This window comes from Tachypleus tridentatus, chromosome 10 (genome assembly GCF_004210375.1).
Source record: "Tachypleus tridentatus isolate NWPU-2018 chromosome 10, ASM421037v1, whole genome shotgun sequence".
Lineage (NCBI taxonomy): Eukaryota > Metazoa > Arthropoda > Merostomata > Xiphosura > Limulidae > Tachypleus > Tachypleus tridentatus.
In genome coordinates, this window is record NC_134834.1 from 113,263,335 (window position 1) to 113,288,339 (window position 25,005).

At 31.8% G+C, this 25,005-nt stretch overlaps 1 pseudogene across 1 annotated transcript in view; it reads right to left on the reverse strand.

Moving 5' to 3' along the window:
• Positions 1-2,574: 2,574 nt before the first annotated feature.
• The window catches only part of LOC143228450 (zinc finger MYND domain-containing protein 11-like), a 34,258-nt pseudogene continuing 11,827 nt past the window's right edge, over positions 2,575-25,005 (reverse strand). Inside the window, exons 6-13 of the transcript XR_013015333.1 lie at positions 24,500-24,632; positions 22,663-22,790; positions 15,422-15,540; positions 12,639-12,981; positions 11,893-11,988; positions 8,503-8,654; positions 7,674-7,914; positions 2,575-6,679 (exon numbers count right to left, since the gene is read on the reverse strand). The product of XR_013015333.1 is annotated as a zinc finger MYND domain-containing protein 11-like (transcript). The remainder of the gene's footprint in view (positions 6,680-7,673; positions 7,915-8,502; positions 8,655-11,892; positions 11,989-12,638; positions 12,982-15,421; positions 15,541-22,662; positions 22,791-24,499; positions 24,633-25,005) is intronic.

Genomic DNA, 25,005 nt, shown 5'->3' on the forward strand with positions numbered 1-25,005 from the left:
GTGAACGAATGATCGTTTTGCATCTTGGGGTGGAAGAAGAAGATGTATTCAAGGAAATGCATGTATCTGGAACCAAAGGAGGTGGATCTTGGGATTTGTTGGATTGTATGTAAGGGACAGAGATGGGTGTTGAAGTTGATTCATCAACTTTTTTTAACCATGGAGGTCAAAAGACTTTTCATTTGTTTTGAGAATGATTCTTTTGGAGGCACAGAGAGACCTTTTGCATTCCCAACGTAGTAGTGGAATGAAGTGCAGCAGCATACGTCCATGATGAAGTGGGGGACGGCAACTTTCGAGCTTCACAATAAGTAATGTTATGAACTGTTTTCAAATGTTGCACCTCTTTTTCTTCCAACCATTTTGGGCAAGAACGAAAGTAGGACGGGTGAGAGCCATTGCAATTGACGCAATGAGGGTCTGTTTCACACTCATAGACATTATGGTCTTTGCCACTGCAATGAGCACATGTCAAGGAACCACGACATGATATCTTTGAGTGACCAAACTGCTGACACTGGAAACATCTGAGAGGGTTTGGAATGCATGGCTGTATCCTGCAATTAAGATAGCCTCCCTTGATAGTGGCAGGTGAATGTGGTGATGTAAATGTCAGAATGAGAATATTGGTCAGCATCGTAATTCCATCTTTGCGAGTGAAGATACGCCCCACTGCAGAAACTACTTGAGTGAATAAACCAGCAAGTTTTTCTGACTCGAGAATGTTCTTCAAATCTCTCTCAGCAATAACTCCTAGTGATGTATTCAAGGTAGCATGAAGGGTAACCTCAATAGGTACATCTCCAATTGACTTCAAATGCAAGAGGAGTTCACTGTGTTGAGATGTGGATGTTTCCACCAATATGTCACCAGATCAAAGCTTCTTTACTGACTTTGAAGAGCGAGCAAGTCCCTCTAGTCCCTTCTGAATGGAAAAGGAAGACATCTGCCCTAAAGGTTTGACTGAAAGAGAATGTAAGATAACAAAATGAGGTACAACAGATGTTACAAATGTTAAAGATTGCTGCTCAGAATCGTCAAGACATGGTCATTTACCTATGGACTGTTTTTCACTATTTTATTTACGTTTTTATTTGGAGGTCCATACTAAAAAAAAAAGAAATTTCAGTGCCCACTGACCCCACCCACCATGGAGCCCTATGAGGGGCACACTACAATGTCAAACAAGGACACTACAGCAATGCCAGGGTTTTGTGAGCATTATACCCAAACACCAGCATCAAATATAATGTCCACAACACCTGTTGACCCTAGCTCTAGTGGATTAGCTGACTGACCCAAGGGGGCCACTCTTAGGCTGCCCATCTACAAGAATTCAAGGCCAAAGTGGTGTGTTAGGGTTGGACCCCTCAACCACCAAGATCCTCTCCTCCTCTTCATGGATCGTCATGCATGGCAAACACGTGGGTGGATGTTTAGATCACAGAGGAGGTAAACTGAAAGAACAGAACCTTCCCTGGGAGGTCTCCTCACCACGTACAGGAATCCATACCTAGGGGCTAGCAGTAAGACATTGTTCAATAGTATCTAGCAGTAAGACATTGTTTAATAGTACCTAGCAGTAAGACATTGTTTAACAGTATCCAGCAGTAAGACATTGTTTAATAGTATCTAGCAATGAGAACAATATTATTTAGTATAGTATGTATTACATAAACATCAAACATTTTCTATTCAAAGGTGACTAACCAGAACAGTTTATGTATTACTTAGTTTAGTTTACAGAAGTAATGAAGCATTATTCAGCCCTATTGCGAGTTTAAAAATAAAGTTGTGTGTTATCCTACAATCACATTTAATTGTATAGGATAACATAGAAATGTGTTTTATACAGCATCCAAAAACCTTTCTTAGTTATATTTATAGTTTCAAAACTTGCAGTTATATGTATAAAAGTCAAACTGCACAAATTCCACCATTCCATAACAATAATTCATGTCTGAACCTACATTCTAATTAAATCTGAGCCTTGAAAGGTAAGACAAATTATAAGATACATTCAGGTACGTTCTATAGTATTAAACATTCTGTCAAAACTATTATATGTACGAGTCAACTTAAAACATTGATGTTTTTGTCAAATTCCTCTCATCTACTAAGTTAACAGTTCTGTATTATTCAACGAGCAATGATTCCATATTGCTAACGTGATGTTTTCTTAAAACTAAGCATTTTCATTTTATTGTTTTTTAGATGTGTACTCTTGTTGAGTTAATTTTAATCAAAAGATAACATCAACTGAACTGGATATAACCTTTAACTTACAAAGTTACAACTTCCAAGGAAGCAGTCAATAAGTACAGGAGAGACACTACATACAGCTTATTGTGAAACGTACACAATTGTGCTCTGTGGCTTTGATACTCGTAAGCATTTATACTTTAAAAAAATGTACTTTAACATCACCAATGTAACATTAACACATGACTGTAATTAGCCAAGAATAAAACATTTATTTATTGTACTATAACTGTATCGAGTACAAGTTTTTTTTCAATTGTTAAAATGGTGTATAATTGTAACCCACACAGACTTGTTGCTATAATAAACACATAAAAGCAGAAAAAATATTTATTCTTACATTAAAGTGCTCAACATAAATCAAGGACATTACAAATTTTTTTTATAAACATTAGAGTATAATAATAGTTCCAAAAAAACAAAACATGTTTAATGTCAATTCAGTATTACCTGTAGCTCTAAAATTATGTTATCTTTAAAAAACAGTATCATATAAATACACCTACAATGCAGTCAGAGACACACCTTCAGCTAACATAAGTAAAATAAGTAACTCAGTGAAACTAACCTCTTCTAGACAACTTGTTTCACTGACATGTTGCAAGGCTTCAGCTTAAGGTTTCTTAAGTGACATCTTGTATTCATATTTAATTATAAAGATATGAACCAAAGCTTCTTATTACCTGAATACAAATTTAAAGCATTGTTAATCAGTTAGGACAACTTTGTCCCCCCATTCTGGTTTCTTATCATCTACAGATTTGATTGAACAGTTTGGTGAAAACATTCATGTGGAAAACCACTATAACAACATTCTGTGGTGTTGTGTTTCTATTATATACTATATACATAAAATCTTAAAATGACCTCTAGGTGCAATGTTTGAAAACAATATGTCAAATGGTTGTTTGAAAAAATGACATTTCTGAAAGAAACAAAGGGAATACAGTAGTTTAAAAAATAGTATATATTTGGTGATAAGAAAGTATTTTACTGGAATGGATGGCAACTACTGTCCATTGTAAAAAACAACTGAAGTGTAGAGGGCACTATTCTTCCACTTTCAAGTCCAAGAATCTGAGGATGAAAAACTTCCTCTACACTTGTTTTCTCTCATGAAAATCAGTTGACGTCCATTCCAGTATATTCATTGTGGATACTTTGCCTAAACAATCTATCCAAGAATAAGAAAATAGTTCTTTCAGACACAAAGTCAGTGCTCTATCACTGAATAATATAATTAAAATGTTAAGCTTGGCTTCTTACTCAAGATAAAAATAGTAATTCCTTTTGTTTAAAGTTTAAACAAAAATCAAATTACTTGAACATCTTTAAGGTACTTTATCGGTAATTCTAAAGTACCATTAGGTCCTCTAAAGATTCATTCTGAATTTATATACATATATTATTGATGAGGCAGATGATTCTACTTCAAGATGAACATTCATCTTCCATGTTCCAATTAATTATTATACAAACTGCATTATCAACCAGTGGTATTTTTTGAGAAAGTTAACTGCATAACTCTCTTTAGTTTGTGTGGGTAAAACATAACTTTTAGTTGAATGGCATACTGCTTCATTGTCACAACAATAAAGTTCATTCACTTTAACAACAACAATCAGTTTTTTAAACCAAAGTAACATACATGTAAAACAACTGAAGATTAGTTCTATTAAATTAACAAGTAGTAGTTCATCACATGAAGCCAAACACTACCTGAAGAGTTAACTTCCATGTTAAAGAGAAAAACCTTCTGAAAGTAAAATTTTATGATTATCATAACAAGAGTTAGAAACGCACACCTGCCCTGAGACAGCCTTTATCTCTAGCTTTTGAAAGTGACTCATGCATATTAATAACTATTGGTATAAACAATGCATAAAATAAGCACTAATCTATAGAAAAAACCTGACGTTTCCTAAAGTCACTTGACGGTGCTGGTTCTCTTTACAAGTTTCAGATGGATTGTTTTAGTAGCAAACAAACCTACTCTCTTTAGAAAAGGTGAAGTTAAAGCAGTTTTTTAACATTTTCTGAGATAAACCTTTTTGTACAAGTCTAACTGTTTCCGAGTTCCGATTTAAGCAAATTTTTTTCAAAACAATCAAACCTTATTGATAAATTTTAACCACTGACTAACACATACGATCACATAATAACACACAAACAATTTTAACCAACGATACCCAAAATTATTACTCTAAAATCTCTTCTGTTCATTTCCTATCTGAAAAATAACTTCTTTTTAAAGCAATGTAACAACAAAAAAATGCTAAGTACATACAGACAGAACCTCATTAAAGTTACACACACATTTTCTCATAAACTTTTATTCAATACTCAGTACTTTTATTCAGTACTTAGATACAATAATTCCCTTTAACAGACTGACGGAATTTAACTTCACCATTATTAGAACGTTATCTCTAACTATCTCTTATGGCTTGAACACTGTTTTCTTGTATCTATTTGTTTGAAGTAGAAATAAAGTTTAGTATTAAAAATGATTTTGTTAAGCCTACTCCACATTAAAAACTGGCAGCCCATACTTAAAAAATCATTTTCTGTTCTAACCCTAGCGACAACAACGTATTTATTCAGAAAACAAATCTTAAAAATTCCATGACCTCACAACTGAAGAAACATAAAGGATATCACTGAACTAATAAAAACTGTTTTCTTCTAAAAGTATAATAACACCGCAACTATAATAAGAACTTTAAACCAAAAACATTACACACACATTTAAAGTGTTGACAAACACTGTAATAACTACACTACATAAAATAATATTCTCACATGCAAACTAAATATTTAATGTTCATCTTTGATACAAAGTAATTATTTACATTAAACTATCTTCCCAAACAAACTATCAGGTTCTGTTTCACCATAACTGTGACAATAAACACAACGTTATCATGAGCAGCACATGAAGCTCAGCAAATAATAATTGTGACAAAAACAACACTGCAACCAGAGTAATCCTAAATATGACAAGAAAATAGTCATTACTAATAAAACTAAAATTACTTAGCATTTTTATTCCATATATTCCATACAGAATCATCAACTGTTGTAGAAGAAAGGTCTCTCCACATTTTAAAAAATGTTTCAGACTATATATTCATGCTTTGAACACAAAACAAAAACTATATATGTGTATGTATGTATGTACAAGAGGTGAATTTGAATCATTATTCTGAAACTAAAAATACCAACATAAAAACTGTATTGTCAATCTGATGACAGGTAAAAGTTATTTTTCAAGTAAGTTAGATCACTTCTCGAGCAGACATTTATCAAGTATAAACCATTCATTTTATCACCTCATTTTAAAGTCACTGAAATATTTAAGTTGAATGTTTTCAACACACTGAAATCATTCACTGACCAACTGCATTGAGTTATGTTACATCACTCTAGTGACCAGTAATTAACCAACTTATCACACATCATTCTACTGATCAGTTATTAACCAAGTTATCATATGTCATTCTACTGATCAGTTATTGTAGATCATTCTACTAAAGTCATTCTTCAAGTTATTGTAAACTGTTCTACTGACCAGTACATTCTAAGTGTGATTCTACTGATCACCCATTATTCGTGTGTTAATTATTCGACTCATCAACTGTTATTAATGTGTTAATTATTCTACTCATCAACTGTTTATCACGTGTTAATGATTCTACTCATCAGCTGTTTTTCATTTGTCAATTATTTTACTCATCAACTGTCATTAATGTGTTAATGATTCTACTCATCAACTGTTATTACTGTTAATTATTCTTCTCATCAACTATTTTTCATGTGTTGATAATTCTACTCTTCAACTGTTATTAATGTGTTAATTATTCTACTCATCAACTGTTTTTCATGTGTTAATTATTCCACTCATCAACTGTTAATTTTAAGAACAGTGGAGGTTTAAAACAGAATGAAGTGACCTATCCATTTCATTATTATACAAAACAAGAGCTGTTCCCTATCTTACAATAATAATTTTGAAAACTACCAACTGTGTAGTGTAAACAGTATTTTAATTCCCCGATATTATTCATATATCTAACAAAAAAATTACCAATTATAACTTTCACCTAAAAATAAGCAATGCTTTTATATATATGAACAAGCTGATACATGAAGCTCTAATCTATGAAATGTATAAAGAATAACAATGATCTTTGAAGACAATAATGATGATATAATCACAGAAGTGTCCAACTGATAAATAATGCTACACTTTGCAGAATGTTGGAAAGAAACGAAAGTGAATAAACAGTAATTCACTGCCGCTTACGTCGACATGTTCGTTTATGTTCCTTGTGCCAATGTATCTGCTGACAGTCCAGACTGCAGTAAGAAACATTCAACAGCAGTGGTAAATTGCTTCTGCTTCACAGTTGTAACACTACAAGTATATTCACATATAAATAATTAGTTTTATATACATCATAATATCACTTGCTATAACTACTTCTTGAAGGCAAATCATTTTGTACAAGTTCTCAAACAACCCAGAAAGATTATTTAAGTATATTTTTCACAAGGTATTAAGTAAATAACTACCCAAATGTTCTAAGTTTAAATAGATAAATAGTGAATAATCTTTCATGTTTCTTCACTATGAACTCTGTTAACTGAACAGTGTGAAAAATCACAGAACTTAGAACATTTGTTAACAGTGTTAACTACACCATATGAAACATCACAGTACCTAGAACGTTCGTTAACGCTGTTAAATACACAGTGTGTCACATCACATACCTAAAACGTTTGTGAACACTGCTAACAACACAGTGTGAAACATTACAGTACCTAAAACGTTTTTTGTGAACACTGCTAACTACACAGTGTGAAATATTACAGTACCTAGAACATTTGTCAACACTTTTAATTACGCAGTGTGAAACATTACAGTACCTAGAATGTTTGTTAACACTGTTAATTATACAGTGTGAAACATCATAGTACCTAGAATGTTTGTTAACACTGTTAATTATACAGTGTGAAACATCATAGTACCTAGAATGTTTGTTAACACTGTTAATTATACAGTGTGAAACATCATAGTACCTAGAATGTTTGTTAACACTGTTAATTATACAGTGTGAAACATCACAGTACCTAGAATGGTTGTTAACACTTAATGATACAGTGTGAAATGTCATAGTATTTTAAATGTATGTTAGCCGAAACATTATTCAAATATGGAAACCATCATAACAAGGATGCAACTCTAGTTATAAAATGATATCCTACAAAAGAGAACCACAGAACAAGTTTGCTTTCAATGTAGTTTTATACACTATTTTTCTTGTTTGTGGACAAACAGAGTCTGATTAACTCAGCCTGGACAATAATAACTTCCACATGTAGCACATTCAGCTCTATTCTGCACATACCCACTGTTTCTTCTTTATCTCGGAAACTTCTTTTTCATGCTGTTCTACAAGTTGTCTGATTTCTTGTTCGTGCTTTAAATGAAGCTGTTCTTCTGTTTTCTGTCGAGTCTTTTCCACTTCTCGTTGCAGCTTTTCAAAAGCCTGTCTTATTGATGTCTGCTTTTCCTTCTCGTAGTCTGCTTGCAGCTGAAAAAAATAAAGGAGCAAGAAACAACATAATGACAACCCCAACCTGAAGTTAAATAAACATGTCACAATATTTCAATGATTCAAAATACAGTTTGGTCTTCTCAAATATAATTCTTGGTTTTACAGTGGAAAATTACTGTTGTAATTACTTCAATGTATTGATTTTGTTTTTACCTTTATAATTTCAATGTTTAATGACATGCAAGAATTGGTATTAAAATTAATCATGTGTAGATATTAAGATAGACATTTTTTTTCTAGAATACATACAATCAAGTAAAGTGAATGCTAACAAGGTATCACATTTTATATGCACCAACATTGATAAACATACTTTGTTAAAAGTTATTTGAAAAACTTCAAAGTACACATTATTGAGACAGAAATGGAAATAAGTTTTAACATAAAACATCAAAGGTGATAGAATATAATGTTATTAAGAGATAGATAGAACAGACACATGGTTGAAAAACTTTCCTTTTCCTGAAATCATGTATTAAGCTGTTACAAGTGACAAGCAATGCCTCATAACAACAGAAACAGATTCTGACCAAATTGACTCATATAAAATATAAATATTAAAAAATCATTCAACAGCTTTTTCAAAATTATTACTTACTTTGTCAGCTAGTTCTTGAACCTTCGATCTTTCTCTTCCTTGTAATCATTTTCAAGTCTCTCTTTAAAATCTTTAAAGAGTTTGCTATACTTGTTGCTACAGGCACAACTCTCACACAGGGATTTACTATCTGGTTTCTCGGACCCACCTTTAGGTAGTAACCCACTTAAAAGCTATGATGAAGTAGTTAAAATAATTAACATATAAATATAGACTCTGTCAAATGATAACATGTTAAAAACCCTCTTAGTCACTATATTTCACAAACTAAAAATTTTCTAGCACTTAAAAAAAAAATCACATTTAAAAATGTGGTAAAAGTGAAAACACCCACAATACCATTAAGATAGAGACGTAAACATTCCCTGTTAATTTGCCGTAGCTCACAATCTAATATTTTCTTTCATACTTATTCTAATCAGTAACACCATTGATAAACTATCACTTTTAATGACAGTTATTATCTCATTGTATTTGTGATATAAGTAGGTTATCAACTAGCATAGTTCCATAAGAACAGAATAACACTATATCAAAATATTTTTGTAATATAGATAGGTTTTCAACTAGCATAGTTCCGTAAGAACAGAATAACACTATATCAGAATATTTTTGCGATATAATTAGGTTTTCAACTAGCTTAGTTCCATAAGAGTAGAATAGCATTACTATTTAGGAATGTCACATAAGGCTGTGATACATTGTAATAATTAAGAGAGAACTAATACATGCATCTCAAAATATTATATCACATGTTAAATAATATTTCATATTAGTCCTTTTAGCAAACAGAACTCAATGACACTGAATGTCACATGTTAAATAATGTTTCATATTACGCCATTTAGAAAACAGAACTAAACAACACTGAAAGTCACATGTTAAATGTGATTTTACATCTAGAACAGTTCCATACCCATTAAAACACTGTATATAGCTGATATCTTTATCCTCCTTAATTCTATTATATCTTGTTAACCTTTTGTGATATGTCACAGGTCAAAGACTATGTCTTCTTGTTCGTGGACTCGCATTCAAGATTTATAAATTTATGTTATTAAGTCTGATATCAAACTTTAGCTTATAATTCAAATATTCACATTATACATTATTTAATTTCTTAAATTGAAAGTAGATATTAAAAAAATCACAACTAAACATAGATTTTTTTTGTGTGTTTCGTGGAATGTTGAGTGCAGCACTGGTTCAGGTTAGATATTTATACTGTCAAAATACAAGTCTATAGTTCTGGATGAATTACGAATTCAAATTATTGATATGAGCAACTTAGAATATACAATAAAAACCTTTTATCTTTCCTTTTTGCTCAAATATCACTCAGATACTGAATCAAACACAGTGGTTCCACTCACTTCTTTCATTTTTAGAAATGGTCCAGTATACTAACTTACTTCAATATATGACAAGTGAGTAACCAACTGAAACTTCAGAATGTCCCCTTAGTCACTTTCTCAGCCAGTTTAAAGTGCTTGGAAGATATCTCATTCTTTTAAACCAAGATTTCAAGCAGGTATGTTGTGTCTTTAGTCTGTTCAAAATTACATATTTTTAGACAAAATACAGGTAGTTACTAAGCCTGATAAATTACAGTGTAATTGTATGGTATTGATACAGTAACTTATTATTTTTTGGTTATTCAATTAAAACTATGCATATACGAAAAATTAGTTTGTTTCACAGCCTCCATGTATGAAATGTTTTATACCCAAATACAAATTAGTTAGTACAGTTGATAAATTATAATAGATTTCTATGGTATCTATATAGTACTTTATGATCTTTAGATTATTTCAAATGTATATATATAAGACCTTAAAAAGTTTTGTGTTTCACATCTTCCATGTGCGAAATGTCTTAAGGCTTAGCTAGTTATAACAAGCAGTATCAGAATACAAAGGTCGTAACTAGAAGAGATAATTGTTTGCTTTACTTTTTATTTACTGTTATATATTTTAAGAAAAATATTTAATAACTTATTTCTAAATAGTAATAATCTACATACATATAGAATGTATTATAATTGAAATGTGACAGTATATTGCAAAATACTAGTCTACTGAAACACAGTCAAGACAGTGAAGACTAAAGGTCAGTTTTATATTATTGGATACAATAACACAAGTGTTCATGCACTGCATTATTGTTACTTCTCTCTTGTTAGTCAGGAACAGCTTAAAGGTGAACATAATAAGTCTGTATACATGTGTCATGTCATCAGAGTTAAGCCATTTAGTATAAATATTTATGTTTTTATTTCATAATTCCTAGTCGTTCTAAAACAAAAAATGTATAATTTCTATTTATTTCTCAATTTTTTATGGTGATTATGAGATCAGTCAAATTGACTGAACCTGGACAGAGATTTGTTAGTGAAAATAACAGATTAAATAAAGTTGTTTTTTTTCTGAAAAAAATTTGATCATCTGAAATTTATAAATATTGGGCATGTGAAACCTGAAACCTTTCTTACAAATAAAAGTACTTTTAATTTTAAAATCAAAATAACTTTTACATGTTCGATAGTCAATATTCAAAAAGAAAGTAAAATAAAAACATTACTTGAGAAATCTTAAGACTTGATAAAAAAAACTGATAATCTTGCAAATGAAAGCCCTGTAATCAGGGGTGTAGATCCTTGGGGGGGGGGGTATACATCCCCTTTCATCCCCCCTACAGTTTGGTCTGTTGAATTGTTTTATTGCATCACAGGCCTACAAATTGTGTGTTTGTTCTTGTGATTCTCGTATTCTTACCAATCGAATTACATAATTAGGTCTAGATATAGGCTTTTTCAGTAGCCGAAATGTAGCCCCCCCCCCCCATCGGGTGTAAAAATTCTACGCCCCTGCCTGTAATATTTACTGATAATCTATCAAATTTCATCAACATATGCTCATTAATTTGAAAGCACAAAAACTATAACATGCACTAAATGGTTATAGGTCAGTCCCAAGAAATGTGCCAATGCTGAAACAGTAAATGTATTAAATTTCAGTATAATGTGCACACATGAAACTTTTAAGCCTTACACCTGCTTCAGAATAGCTTGAAACTACAGTATTATTGTAGCATTTAACTTAATCTTGACTTGTTGTTTTTAAGCACATACTCTTGTTGTACTAAATTCTAATTGGACATCTTTTGGGTTTTGGAAGTTACAAATTCAGTATTGTAGTTTGAATGAAACAGTCTAACTTTATCATTTTATTGCCTTGTCAAGTTATATCTACAGTAACAAATTCTTGTTTAAACATTGTACAAGAAAAAACAAAACTGATTGTTTAAAATAACTGTTTCATTTACAGATACAGGTCATTAAAATAGCCCACATGAAGAAAATCAAAGTGATGGTCACTTAAATCATTTTAATGCCACAATTATCCATCCTACCTTTTTTGGAGTCTGTGTACAAACTGAAACTTTAGCTAACGGTGACTCCTGACTGGACGATGATACAACATTATTATCATCAGGTGATGCAGCCTCCTACATAAGAAGACACTACTATTAAAATAACATGTAAACAGTTATTATAAAAGTTGGGTCTTCAACCTGTTCCTCTAACACAAGTTCAAATTTTATTTTGTGAAGATTCTGGCATTTTACCTGTAGCAGGAAATTAGATGTACCCAGTGCTTGTTTTACCTATGTGACACTATAACTCAATAAGCCAATTAGATCATATATTTTTATCACTACATTAAATCTGCAATTCTAATACCATTTTTAAACATTGGTTCTCAACATCTGTAAAGCGTACAGACAAAGTGTTTTTTTCACACGTTCCTAAAATCAGTATAATTTTCAACTTATTCTTCAAGTAGAAAGCCTACTAAGCTAAAAATAACTTATTATTATAACACAGATGCCATAACCAGTTTGACAGTTGTTAAGAAAAAGCTACACAACATTCCTGTAACATGGCTGTGACAGGTTATCAGAACTCAGTTAAACCTCCAGGCATACTGTTGAGCTGAGCACTAGTGGAAAATACAGGAATCATTCATTCCCACAATTCATAAAGACAAATTACATTTTACTTCATTAACTACACTGTAAAGAGGTGTATACACAGTTAGAATTACTTAAATCCAATAATTTGTTAACCCTGAAATATTAAGATACAGACTGCAGACCTGAATCTTTGCCATCTTCTGAGATGAAGAAGATGGAACTTCATCTTCTGAATTATGATGTTCATATCTGGACTCTCCATGGGGTTCTGTGCTTTCGCAACCAACACAAAACATACCAGAATGTTTTCTCACTCTTGCCCCCGATCGAGGAATCAATCTAGACTGAGAGTAAATCGACGGAGGAGGAAGACAGCTGGTCTCAAGACTCTGTTTTTGTTTCTCTACCATTTCTTGATGACGTTTTAGTTCATCCAGAGCTTTATTGAGAGAAGCTGTACGTTTCACAGAAAGCTGTTGCAAGCTCGTGTTAATTGGTTTGATGTTTTCAACTTCAACTTTGGCTCTAGATGAAAATAAATGAAGCATTACTGAACTTTCAAATATTTCATGATTAAAATACTTAATACTATTATTTAAATGTAAATTAACTGTAATTACCCATAGGTATTATCATTAACATGTAAAAAAGGCTATTAACATATATCAAAAACTATAGTAATAAAAATATACTGGAGTCTACTAATATACAAACAATATCTTCCCCACACTGTCTTTCTGAACCTCCTTGATAAATCACTCATCCTAATATGGTGTTAATAAATCACACAAGAAAACTATACCTTTAATAATACAGGGACAAAATACCAATGATAACACAAGAAAAATTCCTGTGATAATACAGTACAAAATACCTGTCATAATACAGGGAAAAGAATACTTGTGGTAACACAGGGACAAAATAACAATCATAACACAGCGACAAAATACCTGTGATAGTACAGGAATGAAATAACAATCATAATACAGAGACAAAATAACAATCATAATGCAGGGAAAAGGATACTTGTCATAGTACAGAGACAAAATAACAATCATAATACAGAGACAAAACATCTGTGATAATACAGGGACAAAATATCTGTGATAAAGCTGGACAAACAATTATATGCCAGTTTTTCTTTAACATTTCTTTTGTTTTTTTATGTGATATTCTATTAGTTTTACTATTTAGTCAACAATACATTTTTGGGAAAAACTGGAAAAAAGAACAATATTTTGTCATTGAGAATGAAGCCAAATTCTCATGTTCTCTTCAACCCCCTAAAATATCACTAATATAAATATTAATATAGTCTACAGTAAACTGGGTAAAAAAAAAATAATATGAATCACATAATTCATAAGATATTGCACAATTATTATATTTACACTTCCTTCAATCAATAACAACTAATATATTTATATTCCCATAATCAATAACAAATATATTTACACTTCCTCCAATCAATAAAAATTAATGTTTGTGTTTTCTTATAGCAAAGCCACATCGGGCTATCTGCTGAGTCCATATAAGAATTAATATATTTACGTTCCCCTAATCAATAACAATTAATTTATTTATACTTCCTCTAATCAATAAAAATTAATATATTTATATTCTTCCAATCAGTGAAAATTAATATCTTTACACTTTCTCTAATCCATAAAAAGTAATACATTTATAGGCCTGGCACGGCCAAGCGTGTTAAGGCGTGCGACTCGTAATCTGAGGGTCGCGGGATCGCATCCCCATCGCGCCAAACATGCTCGCCCTTTCAGCCATGGGGGCGTTATAATGTGACGGTCATTCCCACTATTCATTGGTAAAAGAGCAGCCCAAGAGTTGGCAGTGGGTGGTGATGACTAGCTGCTTTCCCTCTAGTCTTACACAGCTAAATTAGGGACGGCTAGCACAGATATCCCTCGAGTAGCTTTGTGCGAAATTCAAAAAACAAACAAACAATATATTTATATTCTTCTAATCAGTAAACATTAATATATTTACACTTTATCTAATCCATAAAAATTAATATATTTATATTCCCCCAATCAGTAACAATTAATATATTTACACTTCTAATCAATAACAATTACTATATTTAGATTTTCCCTGATTAATAATAATTAATATATTTATATTTCCCCTAATCAATAACAATTAATATATTTACATTTTAACACATAATAACTTCATATACTGGATAACAGACTATTTATCAACGTTTGTTAAATATTTAGCCAACACTCTGTACATAAAAGTATTTCAACAAAATATAAAAAATACAAACATATACTAACAGCTATTCCTGTTTTCCCTATATCACTGTCAACTAGAAAGATTTAATTTTGTGGTTATTGCAGTATTATAAAAAGTTTACTTTCAGACATATTCACATTTATTTTAACAAAACATAACCACACAATGCTGAAACAAGTTACCTGTTTAAATGTTTCAGCCATTTTTGTATCTCTGATTACACAATTTATTATTAAGCATACACTACTAAAAAAATACCACCACCTTTTATATTTACATGTATTATTAAATAGTTTGGATCTTATAAACATAAAAAATATTATTTTTATGTAACAAACAACAATCTCCATCTCTCATAACAGTTACTTTCATAAACAACACTGGTTATAACATTTATAAAGCTTTATAACATTAATGCTTTATAAACTGTTATCATACCTGCTTTTACTTTTCATTGATATACACCAATTCATAGAAAAGTCAACTTCCTTTTCCTGTATTTGTGTATATAATAGTCCATTTTAAATGCACAGTAAACCAATTAACAAAAAACAGGATATAAACAAAGTCCAAATGGAGAGATGCCTCCCTAATTAATCTGATGAATAAAAAACCTCATAGTTTAGCAGGTTCAATGAGTTTTTCAATAAACATACACCAAACTTATACTACAGAAAGTCTACAAAGGGTACCAAGTAAAGTTTACCTTTGATGATATCCTCCAAAAAACCGGACATCATAGATCCCATTCTCCTGTTTTATAACTTTGGCTGGCCAGTAAAGAAATCCTTTCTGTCTTGCCCAAACCAATTCATGAGGGGGATTCTTAAAGAAAAAATTATGTTTACTACATAATATTGTTACAATCTAGTCTCCACTTGGCAGAATACATTAGTTATAAAGACCTGTTTTTTATTAATTCACTATGTATTAATAAAAAAAAAGGAGGAGGGGAAAAAACATTAAATAATCTCTATAAAACTTACAAATATTTTATACAATTATAACTGAAACCAGCTGCAAGCAGGAAAAGTTAACTTCAACTGTATATTATTATAAGAATTATGGTATTAATAGCTAAGAATTTCATCTTAAATATGTGTCCTATTTTTGTATCTACTGTACATATACTATAAACCAAAATCTAGTATAAGTGTGCAAATTCAAAAAGTTATTTTTTTTAATCCTACTATACTTACAGTTATAACATAATTAACGAATGAAACATTCTTGAAAAACATGCTGGTGGGTCAGTAGTATATTTACAGACTTAACACTCTAAAACCATGAGTTCAGTCACCAACAACAGACCTAACAGAAAACACTCTAAAACCATGAGTTCAGTCACCAACAACAGACCTAACAGAAAACACTCTAAAACCATGAGTTCAGTCACCAACAACAGACCTAACAGAAAACACTCTAAAACCATGAGTTCAGTCACCAACAACAGACCTAACAGAAAACACTCTAAAACCATGAGTTCAGTCACCAACAACAGACCTAACAGAAAACACTCTAAAACCATGAGTTCAGTCACCAACAACAGACCTAACAGAAAACACTCTAAAACCATGAGTTCAGTCACCAACAACAGACCTAACAGAAAACACTCTAAAACCATGAGTTCAGTCACCAACAACAGACCTAACAGAAAACACTCTAAAACCATGAGTTCAGTCACCAACAACAGACCTAACAGAAAACACTCTAAAACCATGAGTTCAGTCACCAACAACAGACCTAACAGAAAACACTCTAAAACCATGAGTTCAGTCACCAACAACAGACCTAACAGAAAACACTCTAAAACCATGAGTTCAATCACCAACAACAGACCTAACAGAAAACACTCTAAAACCATGAGTTCAGTCACCAACAACAGACCTAACAGAAAACACTCTAAAACCATGAGTTCAGTCACCAACAACAGACCTAACAGAAAACACTCTAAAACCATGAGTTCAGTCACCAACAACAGACCTAACAGAAAACACTCTAAAACCATGAGTTCAGTCACCAACAACAGACCTAACAGAAAACACTCTAAAACCATGAGTTCAGTCACCAACAACAGACCTAACAGAAAACACTCTAAAACCATGAGTTCAGTCACCAACAACAGACCTAACAGAAAACACTCTAAAACCATGAGTTCAGTCACCAACAACAGACCTAACAGAAAACACTCTAAAACCATGAGTTCAGTCACCAACAACAGACCTAACAGAAAACACTCTAAAACCATGAGTTCAGTCACCAACAACAGACCTAACAGAAAACACTCTAAAACCATGAGTTCAGTTACCAACAACAGACCTAACAGAAAACACTCTAAAACCATGAGTTCAGTCACCAACAACAGACCTAACAGAAAACACTCTAAAACCATGAGTTCAGTCACCAACAACAGACCTAACAGAAAACACTCTAAAACCATGAGTTCAGTCACCAACAACAGACCTAACAGAAAACACTCTAAAACCATGAGTTCAGTCACCAACAACAGACCTAACAGAAAACACTCTAAAACCATGAGTTCAGTCACCAACAACAGACCTAACAGATAGTTGGGCTTCTTCTTTCTCTTGGCATCTTATGGATCATATACATTTAAACTAGGAATAAAATACCATCATTCTAAACGAGATACTGCTCTTCTGTACACAATGTGAAACACTATGATTCTAAACCAGATACTTTTCTCCTGTCTACAATGTAAAACACCACAATTCTAAACTAGATACTGTTCTTCTGTACACAATGTGAAACACTATGATTCTAAACCAGATACTTTTCTCCTGTCTACAATGTAAAACACCACAATTCTAAACTAAATACTGTTCTTCTGTACACAATGTGAAACACTATGATTCTAAACCAGATACTTTTCTCCTGTCTACAATGTAAAACACCACAATTCTAAACTAGATACTGTTCTTCTGTACACAATGTAAAACACTATGATTCTAAACTACATACTGTTCTCCTGTCTACAATGTAAAACACCACAATTCTAAACGAGATACTGCTCTTCTGTACACAATGTGAAACACTATGATTCTAAACCAGATACTTTTCTCCTGTCTACAATGTAAAACACCACAATTCTAAACTAGATACTGTTCTTCTGTACACAATGTGAAACACTATGATTCTAAACCAGATACTTTTCTCCTGTCTACAATGTAAAACACCACAATTCTAAACTAAATACTGTTCTTCTGTACACAATGTGAAACACTATGATTCTAAACCAGATACTTTTCTCCTGTCTACAATGTAAAACACCACAATTCTAAACTAGATACTGTTCTTCTGTACACAATGTAAAACACTATGATTCTAAACTACATACTGTTCTCCTGTCTACAATGTAAAACACCACAATTCTAAACGAGATACTGTTCTTCTGTACACAATGTGAAACACTATGATTCTAAACCAGATACTTTTCTCCTGTCTACAATGTAAAACACCACAATTCTAAACTAGATACTGTTCTTCTGTACACAATGTGAAACACTATGATTCTAAACCAGATACTTTTCTCCTGTCTACAATGTAAAACACCACAATTCTAAACTAAATACTGTTCTTCTGTACACAATGTGAAACACTATGATTCTAAACCAGATACTTTTCTCCTGTCTACAATGTAAAACACCACAATTCTAAACTAGATACTGTTCTTCTGTACACAATGTAAAACACTATGATTCTAAACTACATACTGTTCTCCTGTCTACAATGTAAAACACCACAATTCTAAACGAGATACTGTTCTTCTGTACACAATGTGAAACACTATGATTCTAAACCAGATACTTTTCTCCTGTCTACAATGTAAAACACCACAATTCTAAACTAGATACTGTTCTTCTGTACACAATGTAAAACACTATGATTCTAAACTACATACTGTTCTCCTGTCTACAATGTAAAACACCACAATTCTAAACGAGATACTGCTCTTCTGTACACAATGTAAAACACTATGATTCTAAACTACATACTGTTCTCCTGTCTACAATGTAAAACACCACAATTCTAAACTAAATACTGTTCTTCTGTACACAATGTGAAACACTATGATTCTAAACCAGATACTTTTCTCCTGTCTACAATGTAAAACACCACAATTCTAAACTAGATACTGTTCTTCTGTACACAATGTAAAACACTATGATTCTAAACTACATACTGTTCTCCTGTCTACAATGTAAAACACCACAATTCTAAACGAGATACTGCTCTTCTGTACACAATGTGAAACACTATGATTCTAAACCAGATACTTTTCTCCTGTCTACAATGTAAAACACCACAATTCTAAACTAGATACTGTTCTTCTGTACACAATGTAAAACACTATGATTCTAAACTACATACTGTTCTCCTGTCTACAATGTAAAACACCACAATTCTAAACGAGATACTGCTCTTCTGTACACAATGTGAAACACTATGATTCTAAACCAGATACTTTTCTCCTGTCTACAATGTAAAACACCACAATTCTAAACTAGATACTGTTCTTCTGTACACAATGTAAAACACTATGATTCTAAACTACATACTGTTCTTCTGTACACAATGTAAAACACTATGATTCTAAACTAGATACTGCTCTTCTCCATACAATGTAAAACACTATCATTCTAAACTAGATATGGTTGTTCTCCATAAAATGTAAAACACCACAATTCTAAACTAAATACTGTTCTTCTGTACACAATGTAAAACACTATGATTCTAAACTAGATACTATTCTTCTCCATACAATGTAAAACACTATCATTCTAAACTAGATATGGTTGTTCTCCATAAAATGTAAAACACCACAATTCTAAACTAAATACTGTTCTTCTGTACACAATGTGAAACACTATGATTCTAAACCAGATACTTTTCTCCTGTCTACAATGTAAAACACCACAATCCTAAACTAGATACTGTTTTCCTGTTCACAATGTAAGACTCCATCATTCTAAACTAGATATGGTTGTTCTCCATAAAATGTAAAACACTATCATTCTAAACTAGATATTGTTCTTCTCCATACAATGTAAAACACCACAATTCTAAACTAGATACTGTTCTTCTCCATACAATGTAAAACACTATCATTCTAAACTAGATATTGTTCTTCTCCACACAATGTAAAACACTATCATTCTACACTAGATATGGTTGTTCTCCATAAAATGTAAAACACTATCATTTTAAACCAGATACTGTTCTTCTCCATACAATGTAAAACACTATCATTCTAAACTAGATACTGTTCTTCTCCATACAATGTAAAATACTATCATTCTAAACTAGATACTGTTCTTCTCCACACAATGTAAAACACTATTATTCTATACTAGATACTGTTCTCCTGTCTACAATGTAAAACACCACAATTCTAAACTAGATACTGTTCTCCTGTCTACAATGTAAGACTCCATCATTCTAAACTAGATATGGTTGTTTTCCATAAAATGTAAAACACTATCATTCTAAACTAGATACTGTTCTTCTATATACAGTGTGAAACACCATCATTCTAATTTATATACTGTTCTTCTGTACACAATGTAAAACACCACAATTCTAAACCAGATACTGTTCTCCTGTCTACAATGTAAAACACCACAATTCTAAACCAGATACTGTTCTCCTGTCTACAATGTAAAACACCACAATTCTAAACCAGATACTGTTCTCCTGTCTACAATGTAAAACACCACAATTCTAAACTAGATACTGTTCTCCTGTTTATAATGTAAGACTCCATCATTCTAAACTAGATATGGTTGTTTTCCATAAAATGTAAAACACTATCATTCTAAACTAGATACTGTTCTTCTGTACACAATGTAAAACACCACAATTCTAAACCAGATACTGTTCTCCTGTCTACAACGTAAAACACCACAATTCTAAACCAGATACTGTTCTCCTGTCTACAACGTAAAACACCACAATTCTAAACCAGATACTGTTCTCCTGTCTACAATGTAAAACACCACAATTCTAAAATAAATACTGTTCTCCTGTCTACAATGTAAAACACCACAATTCTAAAATAAATACTGTTCTCCTGTCTACAATGTAAAACACCACAATTCTAAAATAAATACTGTTCTCCTGTCTACAATGTAAAACACCACAATTCTAAAATAAATACTGTTCCCCTGTCTACAATGTAAAACACCACAATTCTAAACCAGATACTGTTCTCCTGTCTACAATGTAAAACACCACAATTCTAAAATAAATACTGTTCTCCTGTCTACAATGTAAAACACCACAATTCTAAACTAGATACTGTTCTCCTGTCTACAATGTAAAACACCACAATTCTAAACTAGATACTGTTCTTCTGTACACAATGTGAAACACCACAATTATAAACCAGATACTGTTCTTCTGTATACAACATAAAACACCATCATTATAAACCAGATACTGTTCTTCTGTATACAACATAAAACACCATTATAAACCAGATACTGTTCTTCTGTATACAACATAAAACACCATCATTATAAACCAGATACTGTTCTTCTGTATACAAACATAAAACACCATCATTATAAACCAGATACTGTTCTTCTGTATACAACATAAAACACCATCATTATAAACCAGATACTGTTCTTCTGTATACAACATAAAACACCATCATTATAAACCAGATACTGTTCTTCTGTACACAACATAAAACACCATCATTATAAACCAGATACTGTTCTTCTGTATACAACATAAAACACCATCATTATAAACCAGATACTGTTCTTCTGTATACAACATAAAACACCATCATTATAAACCAGATACTGTTCTTCTGTATACAACATAAAACACCATCATTATAAACCAGATACTGTTCTTCTGTATACAACATAAAACACCATTATAAACCAGATACTGTTCTTCTGTATACAACATAAAACACCATCATTATAAACCAGATGCTGTTCTTCTGTATACAACATAAAACACCATCATTATAAACCAGATACTGTTCTTCTGTATACAACATAAAACACCATTATAAACCAGATACTGTTCTTCTGTATACAACATAAAACACCATCATTATAAACCAGATACTGTTCTTCTGTATACAACATAAAACACCATCATTATAAACCAGATACTGTTCTTCTGTATACAACATAAAACACCATCATTATAAACCAGATGCTGTTCTTCTGTACACAACATAAAACACCATCATTATAAACCAGATACTGTTCTTCTGTATACAACATAAAACACCATCATTATAAACCAGATGCTGTTCTTCTGTATACAACATAAAACACCATCATTATAAACCAGATACTGTTCTTCTGTATACAACATAAAACACCATCATTATAAACCAGATACTGTTCTTCTGTATACAACATAAAACACCATCATTATAAACCAGATACTGTTCTTCTGTATACAACATAAAACACCATCATTATAAACCAGATACTGTTCTTCTGTATACAACATAAAACACCATCATTATAAACCAGATACTGTTCTTCTGTATACAACATAAAACACCATCATTATAAACCAGATACTGTTCTTCTGTATACAACATAAAACACCATCATTATAAACCAGATACTGTTCTTCTGTATACAACATAAAACACCATCATTATAAACCAGATACTGTTCTTCTGTATACAACATAAAACACCATCATTATAAAACCAGATACTGTTCTTCTGTATACAACATAAAACACCATCATTATAAACCAGATACTGTTCTTCTGTATACAACATAAAACACCATCATTATAAACCAGATACTGTTCTTCTGTATACAACATAAAACACCATCATTATAAACCAGATACTGTTCTTCTGTATACAACATAAAACACCATCATTATAAACCAGATACTGTTCTTCTGTATACAACATTTTATTTGCATACTTACACAAGGTTGGCAAAACCAAAGCTTCTCGAGCTTCTCATTAGACATGCGGTAACAATCTTTACACTGTGAATCTCTCCCAAATCATATATGCAGTCTGTAACATCTGCCTTGCTACATCTGCCATTATGCTATTAACTAGAAAATCATACCAACTCTCCATGAAATAAACCATGTTTAGATTTATCTTTAGATGTTAGAAACAACACTTTTTTTACTGTAATTTAACATATAAGTTCAACAAAAGCCAAACTTGTTACTTTCATCAAACAAAATACTTAATATACTTAATAAGATAAACATTTGTAAATGTCAAACTAGAAGTGACCATTATATATATATATATATTACAAAAACCAAACGTTCATAAACTAAAACTGACCATTATATATATATATATATATATATATATATAATTTATTATGAAAATCAAAAATTCATAAATTGAAACTGACCATTGTATATGTAACAAAAACTGAAAGTTCATAAACTAAAGTTGATCATTATTTAACATTTAACATGTTTATCTTGTCTAATATAACATGAATGAAACAGTCTTGCACACTCCAACATGTTTATCTTCTCTAGCATGAATGAAACTGTCTCACACCCTCCAACATATGTTTATCTTGTCTAATATAACACAAATGAAACAGACTTACACACTCCAACACATGTTTATCTTCTCTAATATAACATAAATGAGTCTTACACCCTCCAACTCATGTTTATCTTCTCTAATATAACATAAATGAGTCTTACACCCTCCAACTCGTGTTTATCTTCTCTAATATAACACGAATGAAACAGACTTACACCCTCCAACTCATGTTTATCTTCTCTAATATAACACGAATGAAACAGACTTACACCCTCCAACTCATGTTTATCTTCTCTAATATAACATGAACGAAGCAGTCTTACACCCTCCAAGTCATGTTTATCTTCTCTAATACAACATGAATGAAACAGTCTTACACCCTCCAGCACATGTTTATCTTGTCTAATATAATATGAATAAAACAGTCTTATACCCTCCAGCACATGTTTATCTTGTCTAATATAATATGAATAAAACAGTCTTACACCCTCCAAGTCATGTTTATCTTCTCTAATACAACATAAACAAAACAGTCTTACACCCTCCAATGCACGTTTATCTTCTCTAATATAACATGAATGGAACAGTCTTACACCCTCCAACTCAGGTTTATCTTGTCTAATATAACATGAATGAAACAGTCTTACACCCTCCAGCACATGTTTATCTTCTCTAATATAACATGAATGAAACAGTCTTATACCCTCCAGCACATGTTTATCTTCTCTAATATAACATGAATGAAACAGTCTTATACCCTCCAGCACATGTTTATCTTCTCTAATATAACATGAATGAAACAGTCTTACACCCTCCAACACATGTTTATCTACTCTAATATAACATGAATGAAACAGTCTCACACTCTCCAAGTCACGTTTATCTTCTCTAATATAACATGAATGGAACAGTCTTACACCCTACAACATGTTTATCTTCTCTAATATAACATGAATGGAACAGTCTTACACCCTCCAACTCAGGTTTATCTTGTCTAATATAACATGAATGAAACAGTCTTACACCCTCCAGCACATGTTTATCTTCTCTAATATAACATGAATGAAACAGTCTTATACCCTCCAGCACATGTTTATCTTCTCTAATATAACATGAATGAAACAGTCTTATACCCTCCAGCACATGTTTATCTTCTCTAATATAACATGAATGAAACAGTCTTACACCCTCCAACACATGTTTATCTTCTCTAATATAACATGAATGAAACAGTCTCACACTCTCCAAGTCACGTTTATCTTCTCTAATATAACATGAATGAAACAGTCTCACACTCTCCAAGTCACGTTTATCTTCTCTAATATAACATGAATGAAACAGTCTCACACTCTCCAAGTCATGTTTATCTTGTCTAATATAACATGAATAAAACAGTCTTACACCCTCCAGCACATGTTTATCTTCTCTAATATAACATGAATGAAACAGTCTTATACTCTCCAGCACATGTTTATCTTCTCTAATATAACATGAATGAAACAGTCTTATACCCTCCAGCACATGTTTATCTTCTCTAATATAACATGAATGGAACAGTCTTACACCCTACAACATGTTTATCTTCTCTAATATAACATGAATGGAACAGTCTTACACCCTCCAGCACATGTTTATCTTCTCTAATATAACATGAATGAAACAGTCTTACACCCTCCAATGCATGCTAAAAATAATTATAAAAAGTGAAAAATAAAATGTAAAAAAGAAAAAAAGATGCTTAAGTC